The sequence below is a fragment of the Anolis carolinensis genome, chromosome 3 (assembly GCF_035594765.1).
Source record: "Anolis carolinensis isolate JA03-04 chromosome 3, rAnoCar3.1.pri, whole genome shotgun sequence".
Classification (NCBI taxonomy): Eukaryota; Metazoa; Chordata; class Lepidosauria; order Squamata; family Dactyloidae; genus Anolis; species Anolis carolinensis.
The window spans coordinates 275,535,521-275,554,960 of NC_085843.1; the positions used below are offsets into that span (position 1 = coordinate 275,535,521).

Below are 19,440 nucleotides of genomic sequence, written 5' to 3' on the forward strand. Positions count from 1 at the left end.
ACACGACTAGACTTAATGTCAGGGAGAAACCTTTGCCTTTACCTTTACAATTAATAGCTGTATAAAAAGTTGTTTTGAAAGCACCGATTAAGAACAGCTCAGTGCTAAAATGGAAAAGCCTTGATATAAAATCAACCCTTTCATTTTTCCTGCATTCCCACCAAACACAATTTAGCAATGTACTTGGAAGTGAAATGCATTGGACTTTTAGTAGAAAATAAAAACTTCTTAGTATGATATTTAATGACCCCTTCACATTTATTGATTTATATATCACCTTTCTTTTTATATAAAGCAGCTAACAACAAATTGAAATAAAGTACAGCAAATTCTATTTGACAGGAAAAAAAATCAAAATTCAAAATATTGAATTAAAAAAGTATGTCTTTCAGATGGGCTTTAGTTGTGAATTCCTACAGGGCAGGGGTTGGAATCTTTCTATTTGCTATGTTTTCTTTCTTTTTTTTTCTTGCCCCTTTCACTTGGGATACTTAAACTGTATTTCGAAATCCACAACTGAAGTTTTGCATTACTAAAAGGTAAAGGTTTCCCCTGACGTTAAGTCCAGTCGTGACCGACTTGGGGGTTGGTGCTCATCTCTATTTCTAGGCCGAAGAGCTGGTGTTGTCCATAGACACCTCCAAGGTCATGTGGCTGGCATGACTGCATGGAGCACCGTTACCTTCCTGCCGGAGCGGTACCTATTGATCTACTCACATTTGCATGTTTTCGAACTGCTAGGTTGGCAGGAGCTGGGGCTAACAGCGGGCGCTCATTTCGCTCCCGGGATTTGAACTTGGGACCTTTTAGTCCATAAGTTCAGCAGCTCAGCACTTTAACACTCTGTGCCACCAGAGGCCCCTTTGCATTACTACAATGCAAGAAATTTGGGGACAGAAGGAAAACTTTGGGGAGGATGAAAATTCCTATTGAGAGGCAATGTCACTATATTGCCCCCTCCAGTAGGTCTATAGGCCTATATATATGGCATGCAAGTGTGTGTGCATAACATAGATAGATGTGTGCATGTGTCTTTAAGTCAACTGTCAATGTCTGATGACTCCATGAATTTCATATAGGTTTTCTTAGAAGAGGAATACTCAGAGGTAATCTTGTTGGTTCCTTCCTCTGAAATATAGTTTGCAATACCTAGTATTCATTGATGGTATTATCCAGGACTGACTCATTTTAGGGCCCTTCCACACAGCCATATAACCCAGGATATCAAGGAAGAAAATCCCACAATATCTGCTTTGAATTGCATTATCTGAGTCACACGGCCATATATTCCAAATCAAAGCAGAAAATACCGGATTTTATTCAGCTGTGTGGAAGGGACCTTAGTATCCAAGATCAGACCGGATCTGGTTGGTGCTTCTAAGCCCTTGCATACATAAATGGATAGAGATAAAGAACCAGTGTGGTGTACTGGTTTGAGTCCTGGGTTCCAGGAGACTGGGATTTAAATCCCCAGTCAGCCATGGAAAACCAGATGGCAACCCTGGGCTAGTCACACTCTCTTAGGGCCCTTCCACACAGCCATATAACCCAGAATATCAAGGCAGATAATCCACAATCTCTGCTTTGAACTGGGTTATCTGAGTCTACACTGCCATATATCCCAGTTCAAAGCAGATAATGAGGAATTTTATTCAGCTGTGTGGAAGGGGCCTAAGCCTCAGAGAAAAGCAATGACAAACTCCCTCTGAACAAATGTTGCCAAGAAAATAGGTATGGAATGACTTGAATACAACAACTATATATATCTCACATGCACTCATCCATAGAGAAGGATCCCTGGCTCCATTCCTGGACTACGCATGGATATTCGAAACTGTGAATGATAATGAACCCTATTGAAATAAAGAACATTTGGCACAAGAATACAACAGAGTTGCACTTGAGGATGTAGAAAATGCCTAGAGAGGACAAATTTTGTTGGATGTAGATAAATAAAATGGTACCAATTCCATGGATATGGAGGTCATGTTGTCTGTGTGGGTGTTTAAAGTATAAGTTTTGCCAAAAAGCAGAATGCAAGTGGAATGCACCGAAAAACAGCAACCATACTCTGGTTGATTTTTCCCTCTCCAGCGCCACATCGGCCCTTGCTTTCTGCTAACAAGGTCCCTTCCGTTAGGCCTTCAAGTTGCCCATTGGCGTTTGTCAACAAGATCTTTGGCGGAAGGAGGAGGAAGGTTTGAGTGACTTATCCCAATTAAAAAGTGAGTCATTTCCAAAGGAAGCCCACAGCCCCTTCCTCTTTCCTCCCCAATAAAGCGAGAGCCCTAACATCGGGGGCTATTTTTTTCAAAAATGATTTTAATTAAAGTTGATGAGAAGACCAGAATCTGTCTTGGAGGTGAGGCCATTAATCTGGTTGATGGGGCCAGCAGCTCCAGCCTCCTCCATCCCACTGCAGAAGAGCCTCCTCCCTTCCAGCCAAGGTTTCATTACTTGCTGTTAGGGCCAGAAAACAATGAGGGATGTTGAACGGGGCTTTTATTGATTATTTGTCACCCTGTATTTTGCCAGCTTCCATCACTTTTTCTCCTTCCCCCTCCCCCTCCAAGTTTTACTTACGGACACTTGAGTTTTCGGATTAAGGGCAGCTCTGCGGGAGAAGGTTTGGGGAGGAGGAGGAGGAGGAAGTAGGTGAAGGAGACTTTAATGCCCAGAAAGCCTTGACTGTCCTCACTCCGTGCTCAAAAGGATTGGAGATTCTGATCAACTTTAATAGAAAATAGAAACCCTGTTGTGATTTGGGTACCTGATTTTGGCCTAGTTGGTTTATATCAGACTTGGTAGGACCAGGTGCTACAGGCCAGGGATTATTAAACATTTTCCACTCATAACCCCTTTCTGCTCCAAGAAATTTTTACATGAAAAGTATATAGGTATATAAAATATATAGGTATATAAAATAGATATAAAACTAAATCATTTACTGATAATAAATCAGCATTTGCAAGGCTTGCTAAATGTACAGATTTTTGTTTTTTTTTATGGAATACAGTTAAATAATATTCTACAGAGCACACTGTAAACACTCCACTTGTTGGTCACAGATTTCTGTAAATGGGTGGCATTCTGTTGCCAATTTTTGTGACTCCAATATTGAACCAATGGGATCTCATTTGGGGTTGAGATCCACAGTTTAAGAAGCAGTGTTATAGTAGTTCAGAGGAAGGAATTTAGGTAGTTATTTATTTTTACAATACTTTTACTCCGCCTTTCTCACCCTGGAGGGGGCTCAAGGTGGCTTCACAATGTGGCAATAATTCAATGCCTTTAAAAACAAAATATAAAAGTGGTCATTTAAATAATAAAACATTAAAATACAATTAAAACAATTAACATTTAACTCTAACAACAGAGTAAATCACATGATCCAAGAGCATAGTCCGGGCCATTCCATTGGTCAGTTCCATATCTTTCATATCTAATACTGCACCAGATTTCCAAAGGCTTGGTCAAAGTTCAATGTCTTCACTTTTTTGCAGAAGATCAGGAGGGAGGGGGCTCATCTGACCTCCCTTGGGAGGGAGTTCCATAGCCGAGGGGCCACCACCGAGAAGGCCCTGTCTCTCGTCCCTGCCAATTGCGTCTGTGAAGAGGGCGGGACTGAGAGCAGGGCCTTACCAGATGATCTGATACTCCGAGATGGTTCATAGAAGGAGATATGTTTGGACAGGTAAACTGGGCCAGAACCGTTTAGGACTTTTTAGGTTAAAGCCAGCACTTTGAACTGTGCTCAGTAGCAAACTGGCAGCCAGTGGAGCTGGCGCAACAGGGGGCTTTTATGCAGCTCCCCTCCCTTTATGCAGCTCCGGTGAGCAATCTGGCTATGGCCTGTTGGACCAGTTGCAGCTTCTGAACAGTCTTCAAATGCAATCCTACATAGAGCGCGTTGCAGTAATCTATTTGGGATGTAACCAGAGCATGGACTACCATGGCCAAGTCAGACTTCCCAAGGTACGGGCACAAATTTTAATGGTGCAAAAGCTCCCCTGGCCACTGCCGAGACCTGGGGTTCCAAGCTCAGCGATGAATCCAAGAGGACTCCCAAGCTGCAAATCGGCAAACCCAACTATTCCTTGCCTAAGAAAGCCCCATGGAATTAATGGGGTTACCATAAGTAAATAGGTAAATTGAAGGCATTTATGCACAAGCATCTCTCTCAATGGATTTACCTCAATGCCGCCTGTTGTTATTTCAGATGATCTTTGTTTATGTGGCTAAAGTCTTCCATTTAGATCTGGACAATACAATCATATGAACTCCCATAATATTACACAAAATCTAGAGTAAACCTAATGTATGCAACACACAAATTTTGCCAAGTACTACAAAAACAAAACTAATAACAAGTGTTTAGTGTGAAATAAATGCTCATGCAAGTGATTAAATAAAAAGTCCCAGTGTTTTGCATAAGCAAACATAAGCATATGCTTGCTTAGCTCTCTCTGTATTGAGTCACATTGTATGAGACTTATTTTTGTGTAAATGTTGGAAAGCTTGCTTCCAAATCATATGTGTACTCACAACAAAGGCCACTGAATTCAGCAAAGTTTGTTTATAAAATTGCATAATGTTGCAGTCTTGGTATGTGTTTGTGCAGAACCTGACAACAAAACCCATGTTGCACTGACTCATGAACAAAAATTCCTGTGCTGAAATGTGCTTGGTCTTTAATTGAAGAAAGAAACTGACAATAACGATTCAATGAATGAAGCAGGTAAAATATGGAACAAACCATTTCTACCAAGCCTATAGACTTCCGCTTGAAATCTGGTGGTTTGGAGCTCAGAATTAAAAATGGAAGTACTGTTCTTCCTGTAGATGCTTGAGAACTGCATTGGTTTAGTATAAGTGTAGCATTTTATACACCAGAATTCTGGATACTAAAATTCTGTCATGTACACTACACTTTTTTGGGGGATTATGACTTGTTGAGCACCACCAAAGTACTTGGAATCCAGACTGTTTCTCCTTAAATGACTTACTAACATATCCACTGTTATAAGCAACCACAACATTTTTTATTAGATGTATCATGGCTGAGTAGACATACAAACTTGCAAAAGTCTGTGAAGGTGACTCAGTGTAGTACTGTACTCCTATATATGTCACTTGGAAGTAAAGCCCTTGGATTCCCCAGGGGTGTATTTCCACCTAGTACCAGATTTATGCACAGGTTAAGCAAGCTAAAATTTGATGCTCCATAATGCAAAGAGCATCTAAACAGAATCCCAGGCCCAAATACCACAAAGGCACCAGATCCTGTTTGACCTTAGAAGATGAATCCAATCAGCCCTGGTTAGTACTAGGATGGGAGACCACTAATGAATATTAGGTGCAGTAGGCTAATATTATGAAGGAAGGACTAGATAAAATCACCTCTGAGCAAATTCCTTGTTTAAAGAAAACCTTATGAAATTCATGAGGTCACCCTACATTAACTTTAAAGTACGTGTACACATACAAACTAAAAATAACATTTTAAAAAGGGGGCAAATATTACATGCCTCCTTAAGTTTGGCATTATGTTGAGTCTCGGAGCATCTTAACGTGGACATGTTTCCACTGCCTGTCTTGCAATAGTCAAAGCCCTTATCCTGGAGATGCCCAATTGAATTTAATGAGAACTCCCCAGAAGACCTTGTCTCAGCTTCACGATGCCCAAATGAATGGAGGCCTCCTGCTGGCACCCCCTCCACACAGCCAAAGACCCTCTTTTTGTCTCTCCTTCTTCATGGAAGCTTCCCACTTCTCTCTTGATGTTCTGCCGTTGACAAAGATGACACTAGTTTGTTCTACAGACACGAAAGACAAACTACCATAATGGTTTGGAGAATTGGCAGGGGGCCTGTCTTGTTCAGCACACCATTTGATGTACTGTATTTTCTGGCACTGTAAACACAGAGAACAGGAGAATACCAAGAGGCCTGGAAGATGGGCTTTCATTTCAGCTAAAAGTTTCTCCAGACTGATTAATAAAGCCTGGGTGGGGTGCCAGTGGCAGCAGGGAATTGAATGCAGGCCCAGTGTGCCAATAAAATAGTCACAGGGAAGGTACTGAGTTAAAAATATTAATATCCTGATAATAACTCTGTCTATTGCAGGCAGAAAATACAAAAATGCTGTAGACAACTACTGTAGTATAATGGTCTGAGTGTTTGACTAAGACTGGGAGATCTCACTTAGTTATAGAAATCCAATAAGTGACCTTGCAAGTCACACTGCCTCAGAGGAAGACAATGGCAAACCTCCCCGACCAAATATTTGCTATGAAAATCCATTGGTAGGGCTTCCTTAGGGTCCCCACAAGTCAGATGTGATTTTAAGGCACATAACAACACAGCACAAATACCCATTTTTTATTCTTTGTCATTCTCAGAGATGTATATAGTTCCCACTACAATAATAGATACAGTCCAGGCTACAACAAGGTAACTTGTAATGCTATGGCGTATGCCTTTTGTTCTTCAGCAGAATTTATGATGCTGTAGCTGCAATAAGATAAGTGGATACCCAAAAATGGGTAGGAGTGTTCTACCAGTATGTAAAACAAAAGCAAAAACAATAACAAAAACACCAAACCAAGCCACAAAATACCAGAATATATTATATTATAACTGTGACCTAATTCATTAGTAGTCTAAATGGTGTATTGAGCCAAAAAGCTCACTTTTACAGTATTCAATATAATGGGAGGGCATGTTCTTTTGTTGAGTTGAGAATCTAGAGTATGAACATCCAAACAAAACAAATCAGAACGAACAGGAAAGGGTCATTGTAGATCTTTGGAAAATTAGTACTCAGTGTTGGATCTCAGTGTTTCAGTTCAACGTCCCTTCAATGTAGCATAAATATCTGTATGTGAAGTGAACTGCATATCCCCCACCTTGACTTAGTTTTCACATACACTGTAGAATTAACACCATTTCAGCTGCCATGGCTCAATGCTATAGCACCATGGGAGTTGTAGTTTCACTTGTAGTTTCAGTTAACAACAATAGCAAATGTTAGTATATGTATCAGGCAACATTTGTAATGTATGAATAGTCATACCAGTATCTTACATTGCAAGGATAATTGAGGTGAACAGGTGCGCAATGGACTGAGCACTACGTCTAAGCCCTGTATGAAGACAAATAACAAGAGTTTCAAGCTTCTCTGTGGAAGGAAGAGTACAGCTTTCTCAATCAATCAAAGAAATACATTTCCACATCTTGGTTGCTGGTTCTTAATTTAAAGCAAGTAGCTTGAAGCTCACTGAAGGAAGCATGTGCTTAGAAAGTCATGAGAGCAAGGCTGCCATAAGGAGCAGAAGGTGTTTTGGTAATATAGGCTGGACATGTTAGCTGTAGAGAAATTGGCACTTAGGTGATACTTTGCCTTCAAACGTATCAGACAGGTTCAGTAAATGCTGGTTCTCTCAGGTTCAAAGATGTCCCCAATTCATGCCAAGGTCAGCTAATGGGAAGGCCATTGCCACCTGTAATTAGATCCTGGAAGGAAGGGCATACGGACTGTATAACAGTAACCAGGCTGGAGGAAAGGGAAAGTGTCATTTTGTTTCAGACAGGCTCACTAGATTTCAGAGTGTGACACTGCGATTGGCATGATATGGGTGGAAGCTTGGTAGATTTTAGCAGCTCTTCAAAGACTTTGTTTATATGCTATTCAGATTTGAATGTATGTGCCATTCAAGGAAAGACAGAACTGGGCTTCTGTTAGTGTGTGAAAGCCTGAGGGCAATGAATGGACTGGACTGGATTACATTGATTCAAATCTGTTCCATTCTCAGTTCTGATTTGGTTTCAGGATAAAAATAGCCTTGATCTTCTTGTTGGAGTAAAATTTTAATGTAATTTGATGTTTTTCAGGCCTCTTGAGTGACCTTTAGTAACACCCACAATGTTATCCTTTGGGATTATCAATCTGGAATAGGATTAGATAATACAGTATTATGATGGCCCTAGTCCTTGGTAGTGATTCAGTTGATGGGACAGATCCAAAGAGTCTTTGGGTTGCCTTACAGCTCTATCCTTCACAACCCTAAATGTCTCTCAGAAACTTCTGGGAGAAGTACTTCAGAGGGCTGGGCTAAAGGTGTGGTCAGCATCTAGATAACATATAACTACTTCTCTTTCCTGCCTGTTAATCCCAGGCAGGCTGTTGAAACCTGAACAGGTGTCTGGAGGTGATTTCAGAACTGATAAAGGTAAAGAAGTGAAAGATTAATCCAGATGTAATGAAAGCACTCTAACATGCTATGCATGAACATTTGGAGAGTTCAATGGATTTAGGGCACAACATTTTGAATGTTTGTGTGGGCTAAAGTATCCAGAGAAGTCTACATAGCTTTTATATCAGTTACATTGGTCATCCATTACTTTCATCAGAAGGGTGTTATAGTTTATATTAATTACCACTTCATTATGTCCCTTGGATACTGCCAGGTGAAAAGTCAGTATGGATTAACAGCCATGTTGACACTGAAGAAAAGGTACTGTGATAACATTTTAAGCCCTGGGTGGCCCAGGGCCTTGATTCTGGGAAGAATATGCCTTCCTATGTAGACCTGCCTGAGAATTGAGGTCAGTTGGAGCAGTCCTCTTGTGGGACAACATACTATATGGGAGGACATGGAAGATAACCTTCTCTGCTGTGGAAACCTGGTTATGGAATACTCTCCCCTTCCAAACCAAATTGGCACAATTCTTATTTCTTTCTGGTGCTGAGTCAATACATGACTTTTTATTAAAGCCTTTGAGCCTTATTGATTTTACCTAACACACATGCATTATAGTTTATGAATATTTTAAATTGTTTAATTGGTCTGAAATTGTCGTGTTTTAAGTGTTAGATGCTTTTCTATGTTTTTCAAAATATGATTTTAAACTGTTCTAAACTTATTTTATTATGTGTCAATCTGAGAACCTCAGATATAAGGCTGGATATAAATCTTTTAAAAACAAATTTTAAAATTCAACAGCTGCCATTGCTTCCTTTCTAACCTAAATTCCAACACAGGAAGAATTAGAAACTTTTAAATCAATTTATGGAATGATGTCCTCTGTTTACAGGATAGCCCTGGGTGTGATTCCCATTGGTGTCCATCTATCAAGCTATGTGGATTAAATGGACCATCAATGCAACATATTCAAGAGATGGTCCCATGACTTGTTTCTACTGTTGAAACCCAGCATGCATTATAAACCATGGTATGTATTGTTTTCATGTTTGACATGTGGGGAGTGGAACATCAAACTAGCTGGTAACACTCCTTGCTTTTGGACTAATTAAACAGATGTCAGCTGGAATTCACAATTTCTGTTATACATAGGTGACTGATTCATATTCATGATTCCTACTAAAAGTGGAGTGTGATGCCATTTTAACTGCTAGGATGAACGAAATGGAACCTTGTGAACTGTAGTTTTACAAGGTCCTTAGCCTCCTCTTCCAAAGGGTCTGGTGCCTTTCTAAACTACAGCTCACATGATTCCATAGTGTTGAACCATGGCACTTAAAGCAATGTTCAACTGCATTCATTCTGCAGTGTAGATGTATATGTTTTTCTATGTTTTTCAAAATATGATTCTAAACTGTTCTAAACTTATTTAATTATGTGTCCATTCAATAGTGTAAGGAATATATATGTATGTATGGTTGTAAAAAACCCCTAATACTTACTTACTGGGCAGCACCTGCTGTGAGAGTCGGTAGTCTGTTGTCTGGTTAATTGAAATGCAATAGGTTTACATTTCCACCCTTCTTCCATGTCTGACCTCTGTTGTGAAAAGGAATTGCAAAAGAGATCCTACTTCTGACTATTGCACCAGACCAGGAGATGTTACTGACCTACTCAACAAAGGCTTAGAGAAAGAGCTGATCTAGAATGTTGACCATCTGCTTTAGTGCAGAAGCTGCAACAGCCTAGAGAAGCAGGGGAGTGCATACAGTAATACAAAGAACAAGAACGATAAAGCAGGGCAAGACCTAGCAGCACAAACTGTCTTTGTTCAGTTTCTTACCTTGAAAAGAGGTGTATATTTCTAGGCTGTAAACATTCCCCAGGGGGGAAGGGGGCTGGACAGAGGAGAGTGTGAGGGGAGGGATGGGGGCAAGGCTTTCCCAGCATGGAAACACTTACTGCAAGAGCAGGAAATAGCAAAATTGAAGGGAAATGTTCTGTTTGCTGCCCTGCTGAATTCATTCTGCAAACTGGGGTTTGGTTTTTTTTTTTTTTTTTTGGTTGTAAAAAGACTAGGTAGGCAGCAGTATAGATCGGTGGCATATATGGTTTCTATAACCATAAGACTGTGATGATAAGAAGACTTCTTGGGTCATTCCTTCTTTTGAATATCAATCAGCTAAACCATTGGATGGACACACATGAAATTAAATAAGGATTAATAGCTGTGCAGAAGAGGTTGTATTAATGGGTTAAACAGGTAAACATGTTGAAATTCCCTCTTCTACACAGTTGTTAAGGGCAAAGGAACCTTGCTTTTTTTTTTTTTTTTTTGCATTTGGATACCATCCTGTAAGTAACTGTTTTCCTTGATGTCTTCTGATCAATTCTTTTTTATAATTGTTTCCAAGACTTTTTTTTAAATGGGCTATTGGTTTGGTATGGAGACAGATTTTGCATTTTGAATCTGGGCCTGATTTACATCTAGACCCAATCAATTCCACTAAAACTGTGAATCTGAATTGAGATTTGCAAATCCAGATTATCAGTTCACAACTGACTTGCCAAATAAGTATAAAGAATTTGTATACAAGCATCCATATAATATCAGACAGTCAATTTCAAGGGTATTTGTGTTAAGCACTTGTTAAATTTCTGCACTCCAGAAAATTAACAAAGAAAGAAGCAAACAAGACAGCAGCTTTAAATAGTTGTTTACTGCTTAGTCTTGGCAATTCCTTTCATGTTGCTTTTGTTCTCCCAAAATATCCATCAGGTAAGACTGCTAAAGTTTAACTATGATAAAAATACTGATCATGTTTTTTACTTTATTCTATCAGCAAATTAGTTGGTGAGATTCAATGATGTAATATAAAGAAGTAGAAAGATAAACAAGAGCCTTCTTTTTTTAATTATTACTTCCAGTCCAAGTGGTGAGACCCCCTGCAAAAGACCCCTCTTCTATCTTTGGTGCATTTGGTGATTTGGGCTGGCGATTTTGAACTCTTTCTTTTTTACAATCTGCTAACAACATATAATGAATTCAGTGATGTCATCATATAAAGCCTTCTTCATAAACATTGTGATTGGACAGTGCTTGTGAGATTTGTGACCCCAAACCACTGTCAATGAACACAGCACAGCTTTCCTCCTCCATGTCTACATCATATCACACTGGTATATTCCTTACCTGCTCATGTTGTGCTCCAAGCCTTAGTTGGGCCAATCCAGTGGACTCTGAAGTTGGTAATAATCAGTCTAAATCAGTTTCACTCACTTCAATCAGGATTTGGCTAAATTAATTGCATAGCCATGCTTATTACTGTAAATATATAGAAATAACATAATCAGTATCAATGACCCAGAGGCATCTCATCCCTTATCTTCAAGGATACCCAGTGCATTTATCTGCAGTTTATCTTGACTTTTGTTGCTACTTTTGCTCTTGTTGTTGTGTGTCTTCAAATTGAACCCTAAGGGTTTTCTTGGACAGGTTTCTTCAGAGAGGAGTTGCCTTTCTCTTCCTCTGAGGTTGAGAGACTGTGACTTGCTCAAGGCCACCCAATGTGTTACCATGGCCATGCAGAGATTTGAACCATGGTCACCCTATTATTTGTCTCACACTCATGCTACTAGATCATGCTTACTCTCTGCCTTACTTTATATTATGTCATTTAGTTAATGTATACATACAGACTGACTGTTCAAACAGAGAAATAAATCACTCAAGGACCACATATAAGGGAAGGGGTGATGAAAAGCAGAAGGGATCCTACTTTTTCATTAATCTTTTTTTTCGTGTCAGGAGCAACCTGAGTTGCTTCTGGTGTGAGAGAATTGGCCGTCTGCAAGGACATTGCCCAGGGGACGCCTGGATGTTTTTTGATGTTTTTACCATCCTTGTGGGAGGCTTCTCTCATGTCTCCACATGGAGCTGGAGCTGATAGAGGGAGCTCATCCGCACTCTCCTCGGGTGGGATTCGAACCTGGCAACCTTCAGGTCAGCAACCCCACCTTCAAGTTACAAGGCTTTACCCCTTTACACCATGGGAAATTAATAGGAAACTGCCTATTGGAAGGCAACATGGTACCCTCCAGAGGTTTTGGGCTATACCACGCATTAGCTCCCATCAGCATAGCAAAGAGGGATTAGGGAATTTATCACTTGAAATAACTAAGGGGCACTAGGTTACTCATCTATTTGTTTGGCCTTGGCAGATTTCTTGGTGGGAAAAGAGGGTTTCTAGAAATTGGTTTTAAAATTGTAGAGATGGGAACATGGAAGGGGGGATGTGATGGGAAGTGCATATCCATTAAAAAACAACAACAAAACAGATCTGCTGTGAACCTTTGTCGATCCCAGAATGAGAGACTGGTGAAGAGTGGGGCTGTGGCTCCAGAGCTGGGAAGAGTAACCTTTGTGACTGCAACTCCAGAAATCCCCCCCCCCCCAAGAATGATCAATAGCCATGGTGAAACTGTGAAACTCTGGTAGCTGTAGTCAAAAATCCTAACTTTCCAAGCTGTGTTTGTTTGTAGGGTAATGGGATGCAATGAAAGTCAATAGTTTAATACACTTAATGGCTGTGTAAAGGAGAGTATTTGGGCAAAGGCTATTTGTCTTCTCACTGAATTGTAGAGAAGTGAGTATCAGCATTTCGCAAAATCCCCTCTGCCGCACCACTATTAATGGCTGAGATGTAGCCTAGTTTCTCCCTTGACTTCATCTCTTTCACAGTTAGATTTTGGTCTTCCATCATTCTGAGAAACTGCTCTACATAAAATCAGTGACTCAAGAGATGCCAACATCCTTGATGAAATGCTGCCATTTCAGTCTTGCCTTGTTTTCAAACTCGAGGGGATCTTCATATCCGGTCATAGGACTCAGCAGCTCTGCCAGCTTCAAGGCCGTTTCTGTCACGCTGCCACCGGCTGCCTGTCTGTGGGTGGGCAGGACAGTCAGCATTTGACAGTCTCAACCGGGAATGAGCTGGCATCGTGGTTCCCATGTGAATCACCAACCCACAGGGTGATTTCCTCCGGAAGGGCACGCTCTTGGATGGACGGAGCTGCTCAGTAAGAATGCGACAGAGAATGTCGAAAGAAAAGTGTTACTGTCCCATCTGATCACTCAGTGTGCCCAGTGAGCTGAGCTCACACAGTCAACACTCCCAGTGGCATGTGAGCTACATATCTAAGAGGAGTCACTAAGCTCTGTTTTGGGAACGGGAAGAACATGTTTGGCCTCAACGCTGCTTCCGAACTCTGCAGGGGTAGAGAATGCATGTTAAGAAGTGGAGAATGCATATTATTTCCTGATATCTCCTTGCAGAGTTTCCTCATAGAAGGCAACAGCAGTTCTGCCAAGCTTAAGGTCTTTGATTGAAATGAGGAAACAATTCAGATTTTTGGTGCTGATGATCCACTTTGAGTCCTAGATTGGGAAAAGACAGGATCAAAATAAGGTAAATGAATAAACACATCATCCCTAAATCCATGGGTGAATTATTTGGCCAGTATAATGTAGTAGTTCTGAGCATTGGACTCTGGTGACCAGGGTTCAAATCCCCACAAAATCATGGAAGCCCACTAGGTAGCCTTGGGAAAGTAATACTCTCTTAGCCCCAGAGGAAGAACAAATCTTGCTAATAAAACCCAATGATAGGTTTGCTTTAGGGTTGCAATAAATTGGAAATTAGTTGAAAGCACACATTAACCACAACAACAAACAGAGTTGTGATGTATTTTGAGACCAAATACATAGGGATGGTGGGTGATTTTTTTGGACAACAATGCTAAGTACCGAAGTCATGCTGACCAGAAATTCTGGGAGTTTGAGTTCCCTAAAGCATTTTCCCTACCAAGCTCAGGAACAGAATAATACTTGGTTAATGACCCATCTTGACGCAATGTTGTCCAGACTGACTGGCAAAATTCCCTGAAAAGTGTTTGTGTGTTTGGCTAGGCATGTGAAAGCAGAGGCAGTTGGGTTGCGATGTAGGGCTGGAGCAATTTATGGGAAGCTCAAAAGTATTTACGTTTTCAAAGAACCAATTCAGACTGCGGACCAAATTGACATGTTAAGAAGGCAAGTTGAGTGGATCTATTCAGTGATAAGCTTATTGTAGGCAGTTATGTGACTACTTCTGTTTGTACCTCCTTTAAAAAAAAAAGCTGATATATACCATGTATGTCATAAAGTGTGCTGTAACTCAGAAAAAACTCATACAATAATAAATATGTTTAGTTTCAAGCCTTTAACAAGGCTTTGTTCGGTGTGCGGCAACAGGCTTAAGACCCCTTTCACACCACACAGTTATTGCAATAATCGCACTATCTTTTATCTTTTTATATGTTTTTAAGTCATTTTAATATTGTCAAAAGTTTAATCCCATGTTTTCAAATGTATTAAATTTTATTGTGTAAACTGCCTTGAGTCCCAATTTCAGAGAAAGGCAGGATTCAAAAACTTAAAAACACACACATATACAGTAGAATCTTACTTATCCAACACTCGCTTATCCAACGTCCTGGATTATCCAACGCATTTTTGTAGTCAATGTTTTCAATACATCGTGATATTTTGGTGCTAAATTCGTAAATACAGTAATTACTACATAGCATTACTGTGTATTGAACTACCTTTTCTGTCAAATTTGTTGTATAACATGATGTTTTGGTGCTTAATTTGTAAAATCATAACGTAATTTGATGTTTAATAGGCTTTTCCTTAATCCCTCCTTATTATCCAACATATTCGCTTATCCAATGTTCTGCTGGCCCGTTTATGTTGGATAAGTGAGACTCTACTGTACATTTGAGTTGCCCTGGATCCATTATACAGAATCCTGGGATCTGCAGTTCAGAAATGGGCATTTAGAAGTCTCAGGGGAAAAGATATAATGCCTCAGCAAATTACAAATCCATGGATTTTTGTGTGAGGTTGTCATCACGAATAACATGGAATAATAGTGCTATAATTAGCTAGTGTGAAAGGGCCCCTAGCTTGGCTATTTTCATAGCACTTCTTACAGATGTATCAATCTACTGTTCAACTCTAACATTACTGTCATCACCATTTACTACCTCTAGTATTTCTACTATTCTATCACATATTTTACTTTGCTCTTTAGACTGAAAAAGGCTTACAATTGCCAGCACTAAGACATGTCCCTGTTATGTTTGCAGTGTAACAGACATGAAACAAAGATGGAAGAAGGAGAGAAGGAAGGCATATGTGTATGTAAGTATGTTCCTTGAAGCCACTTGTTGACTTACGGCAACTCCATGAATTTCATAGGAATTTCTCGGGCAAAGAATGCTCAGAGGTATTATTATTATTATTATTATTATTATTATTATTATTATTATTGACACAACAACATAGTATGACACAGCAAACAAGATTATTATTATGTTTGTTTATACTTTTTTATCTCTCCACAAGGAGACTCAAAGCAGCCATTGCTTTCCTCTAAAAGACAGCTTTACATCACCTGGCATTTCTTGGCAGTCTCCCATCCAAGTCCTAACCAGGCCTGATCCTACTGAATTTCCAAGAGCTGATGGAATCTTGGGCCTTTAGGTTATTTCGGCCTTACATATTCACATTTCTAAAATGACATTTCCAATAATGACCAACTGGTATGAAAATAGATTAGGTAGTTTGGTGCAATAGCTGTTGTTAGGAGATCTTTGAAAGAGAACCAAAGGCAGGTGGTCTCTCAGCAGAAGTAATGGAATAGTCCTATTCTCTTTTGCAGTCTGCTGGAACAACTGCTGTTGGCAGGCAATGCATGCTGCTTTTTCTGGTACAGAAAGTGTGTTTTGAATTGTGAATTATAAACATTTCTGAGATCTGTAACCATGTGCTCTTAGCTCATATTTTCCATGTGGCCATTTGGATTGGCCTAAAATAAACGTGGAAAAGGGACCTCCCCAGAGCATGTCAGTTAACCTAATACAATAAAGACTGGTCTGGAGCAAGGAACAAGCAGCCCCCCTTTTACAATCACTTATCAATGCATTATGGGTAAATTTAGCCATTTTTTCATAATTATGCACAGAGTTTTGCTGTCTTCCTATAATGAAATCCATCAAGAAAAGGGATTGCTCCACTCTTACTCTGCTCTTGTCTCCTCCGCCCTACCCTTTCTATTGCCATTAGACTCTTGAAACTTGTTTTCCAGATAAAGTGTAATTAGCAAATTGGCTGATTTTTATGTATAATATTTCATGCATTTGAAATAGAGCGTACTCCATTATTCCAATTGTTCTCAACAAAACATTGTTGGAAGTGTCATATATTGTTACAGAAGGATTTTTTTTTTAAAGTTCTACATCAATTAATAACTGAAACACTTGGGACAAATCTGTGGAGGAGACTATAGCTTTATACAGTCTGCTCAACTCTGCGCAAACTGAAACCTGCTTAATTTTTATGACTGTGAGGAATTCTCTGAATTGTAATTCAGCAAAGAGAATAATGAGTGCAATTCTAAACACACTTACTCAGGGAAGGAATCTCATTGAACTTAGGGAGATTTACTTCTGAGAAAGCTCTCTTAGGATTATTCTGCATATTCCTTGCACGCTTACTGTAGATTTGCTCCCCTGGGGGTGGTTGCCAGGGCTCTCTGAAGGAACACATGGAGCACACATACAATGAACACACACATTTACTTTTTGGCTTTGCATATGCCAAAGACTTGGCAGACTCATTTCCTGAAAGCCAATTGGCTTCTCTTACTCCCACCATTTATTCTCCCCTATCAACTTTACCAACTGCTCAGCGTTAACTCCATTTTTATAGGGCAATCAATTGCATAAAGGAAAACCTAAGAAAGTTTGGATGTCTTGGATTTCTTTTAAAATGGTGATGGGGTGTATTTATCAATCAGTATTTATGGGCAGCTTTGGCAATGCTTAACAGAAGTGTAGATGCGAAGCCTGTTTTGATTCTCTCCAAAACACTGTATCTCAAAACGACTGTTCTGGTAGCAGTATCACTTGTTTCTTACAATTAATCCTGACCTTTAGAGGAAAACCTCAACTTTTTTGCAGCAATTGTTTTTTTGATGCTAGAGTTTTGAATGTCCTGTTAAAGGAGGCCATGGCAAAGTGCAAATAACCCATTTTCCTTTTTTAGATGTTGCAAGGTAGGGTTTTAAACATTTTCTCCTCCCTCCTTAACTCTCTCCCCCTCCTCCTTTTTTCCAGCAAGAAGGATAAGCTTGGAGTGCCCAGTCGCCGGGGTAACTGCCAGAAAAATTCTCCAGAAGTTTGAAGAGGTCAGCTAACAGGGTCAACAACTCTGGCCTCTTTCCGAAGAGGGGCGGGCAGGCCCCTCCCGCTGGCCGGGTGCTCAGCAAGGACTAACCCTGGGAGGGGGGGCGTTCCAGCTCTGATATAAATTTTTTGAGTCAGTTCACGGCCTGGAATCTCCAGGTGGCCTCCAAAATCGATGGTGACCCCTTGACCCTGTCTAACGTCGGCATCGCATCCAACCTAAGGAAGGATTTAGGCAGGAATGACAGCTTTCCGCTGAGTGTTATTGGGGACAGTACAAACAATTCGGGAAGCAAGGAGGTAGGTATGAGGGGACCAAGTCATTAAAAGCATATTAAAAAACAATTGCAGCGGGTGGAGCGGGAGAAGGCAAAGGAACACTCTGTGTCCTCTGATAGTCCTTTGATAGTTAGCATTTCTTGTTTGTATTTTGTCAGCATTTACAAAGAGTATTTCCCTCTGCAAAGTACTGAAGGGACCGTGATTTTAATATTTAAAATGTTCTGATATTCAGACTAGAAAGTAAGCTTTTTTATATACCCTAAGCCAAAATCAGTTTTGCTTCCAAATATAAATATCAGGTAGGTAAATCACACAATTTTTTTTCCATGTCAGGAGCAACCGGAGTTGCTTCTGGAGTGAGAGAATTGGCTGTCTGCAAGGATGTTGCCCAGGGGATGCCCGGATGTTTTTGATGTTTTACCATCCTTGTGGGAGGCTTCTCTCATGTCCCCGCATGGAGCTGTAGCTGATAGAGGGAGCTCATCCACACGCTCCCCGGGTGGGATTCGAACCTGGCAGCCTTCAGGTCAGCAACCTAACCTTCAAGTCACAAGGCTTTTATCCCCTAGGCCACCGGAGGCTCCAATCACACAAATGAATTCTGGTAAATCACACAAATGAAATATGCCATTTTTCCTCCCTGGAAATATAGCTAGAATTATTGAAATTATGTGTCTCTATATAACATATGTGTGTCTGTATTAAAATGTATGCCCTATCCTTTTGCCTTGTCTTATGTTTGTAAAATAAAGTTCTTTTAAGTTCAAAGTACAGCAATGTTAAGCACATTTAAATCCCACCACTTTTCCTGGGACTGACGAATTCATAACTTTGGCTGGACAGTGCCCAAACCAAACAGGTGCTTTTAACATTAAGACAAGGAAATCACCTGGTACATAAAAATAGACTTGGAATGAAGGTGTACTGGTTTCACAGGGCTGCTCCACTTCTGCTTTGCAAAGTGTTAAGTACACATTTGATTCCATGGGATTGAGTAAAGTTAGTCATAGTTTGGTGTCATGTACATGTTTTAATCAATAGAGGTAAAACAAAGCAGGGCAACTCTGTACTCTCTAGCAAGTGAATTTATTGTTCAGTTTCGTTACTAGCCATAGGTCCATGTTCTGCAATAATTATTAATGTTATCTTCATAAAGAGGGAGATTTGATCACACCAATCTGTTCTCTCATTGCAATCATGTTCTTTAAGCAAAAACGAAATATACAATTATCGGAAAGAGCACTTTCACACCTTGCTGAAATTGTGCAATGCTGCAGCTTTGTTGATGTAGATTCCTAGGATCAGTCTTCCATACAATCTCACTTCTTACCCATGTTTGCCTTCTCCAGTGTATGCATGCTGTATTTTTGTGCAGTTATGAGAGATTCCTCTGATTCACAATATTGGGACTGCAGCAGTTCAGACATTATTGCATAAAGAAGAGTGACAGAACTGGATTTATAAATGCTTTCCCCTTATCAATGAAAAGAACTGGTTCAATTATGATTCAACCACAATGCGGCTATGGAAGAGCTATTGTGTTGTATGATAAAGAACAGCAACAGACACTATTATACTTATACTACTGCAATTGCACTGTACTAGCCTTGTGTGATAAAATCCAGAGTCTTTTTATTTTTACAATTAACAACACAATAGTGAGT

General features: G+C 40.0%; 1 long non-coding RNA gene across 23 annotated transcripts in view; it reads left to right on the forward strand.

The window, feature by feature from the left end:
- The window catches only part of sox2 (SRY-box transcription factor 2), a 533,219-nt gene extending 514,672 nt beyond the window's left edge, over nt 1-18,547 (forward strand). For 14 of the 23 annotated variants that reach the window (XR_010004876.1, XR_010004868.1, XR_010004877.1 and 11 more), the window contains 3 exons: nt 9,096-9,233; nt 15,395-15,534; nt 17,426-18,547. This is a non-coding gene — a long non-coding RNA (SRY-box transcription factor 2). Of the gene's footprint in view, nt 1-9,095; nt 9,234-13,538; nt 13,672-15,394; nt 15,535-17,425 lie in introns of all 23 variants that reach the window. The other 9 variants (XR_001730053.2, XR_010004860.1, XR_010004863.1 and 6 more) reach the window with 9 other exon arrangements.
- The last annotated feature ends 893 nt before the right edge of the window (nt 18,548-19,440 follow it).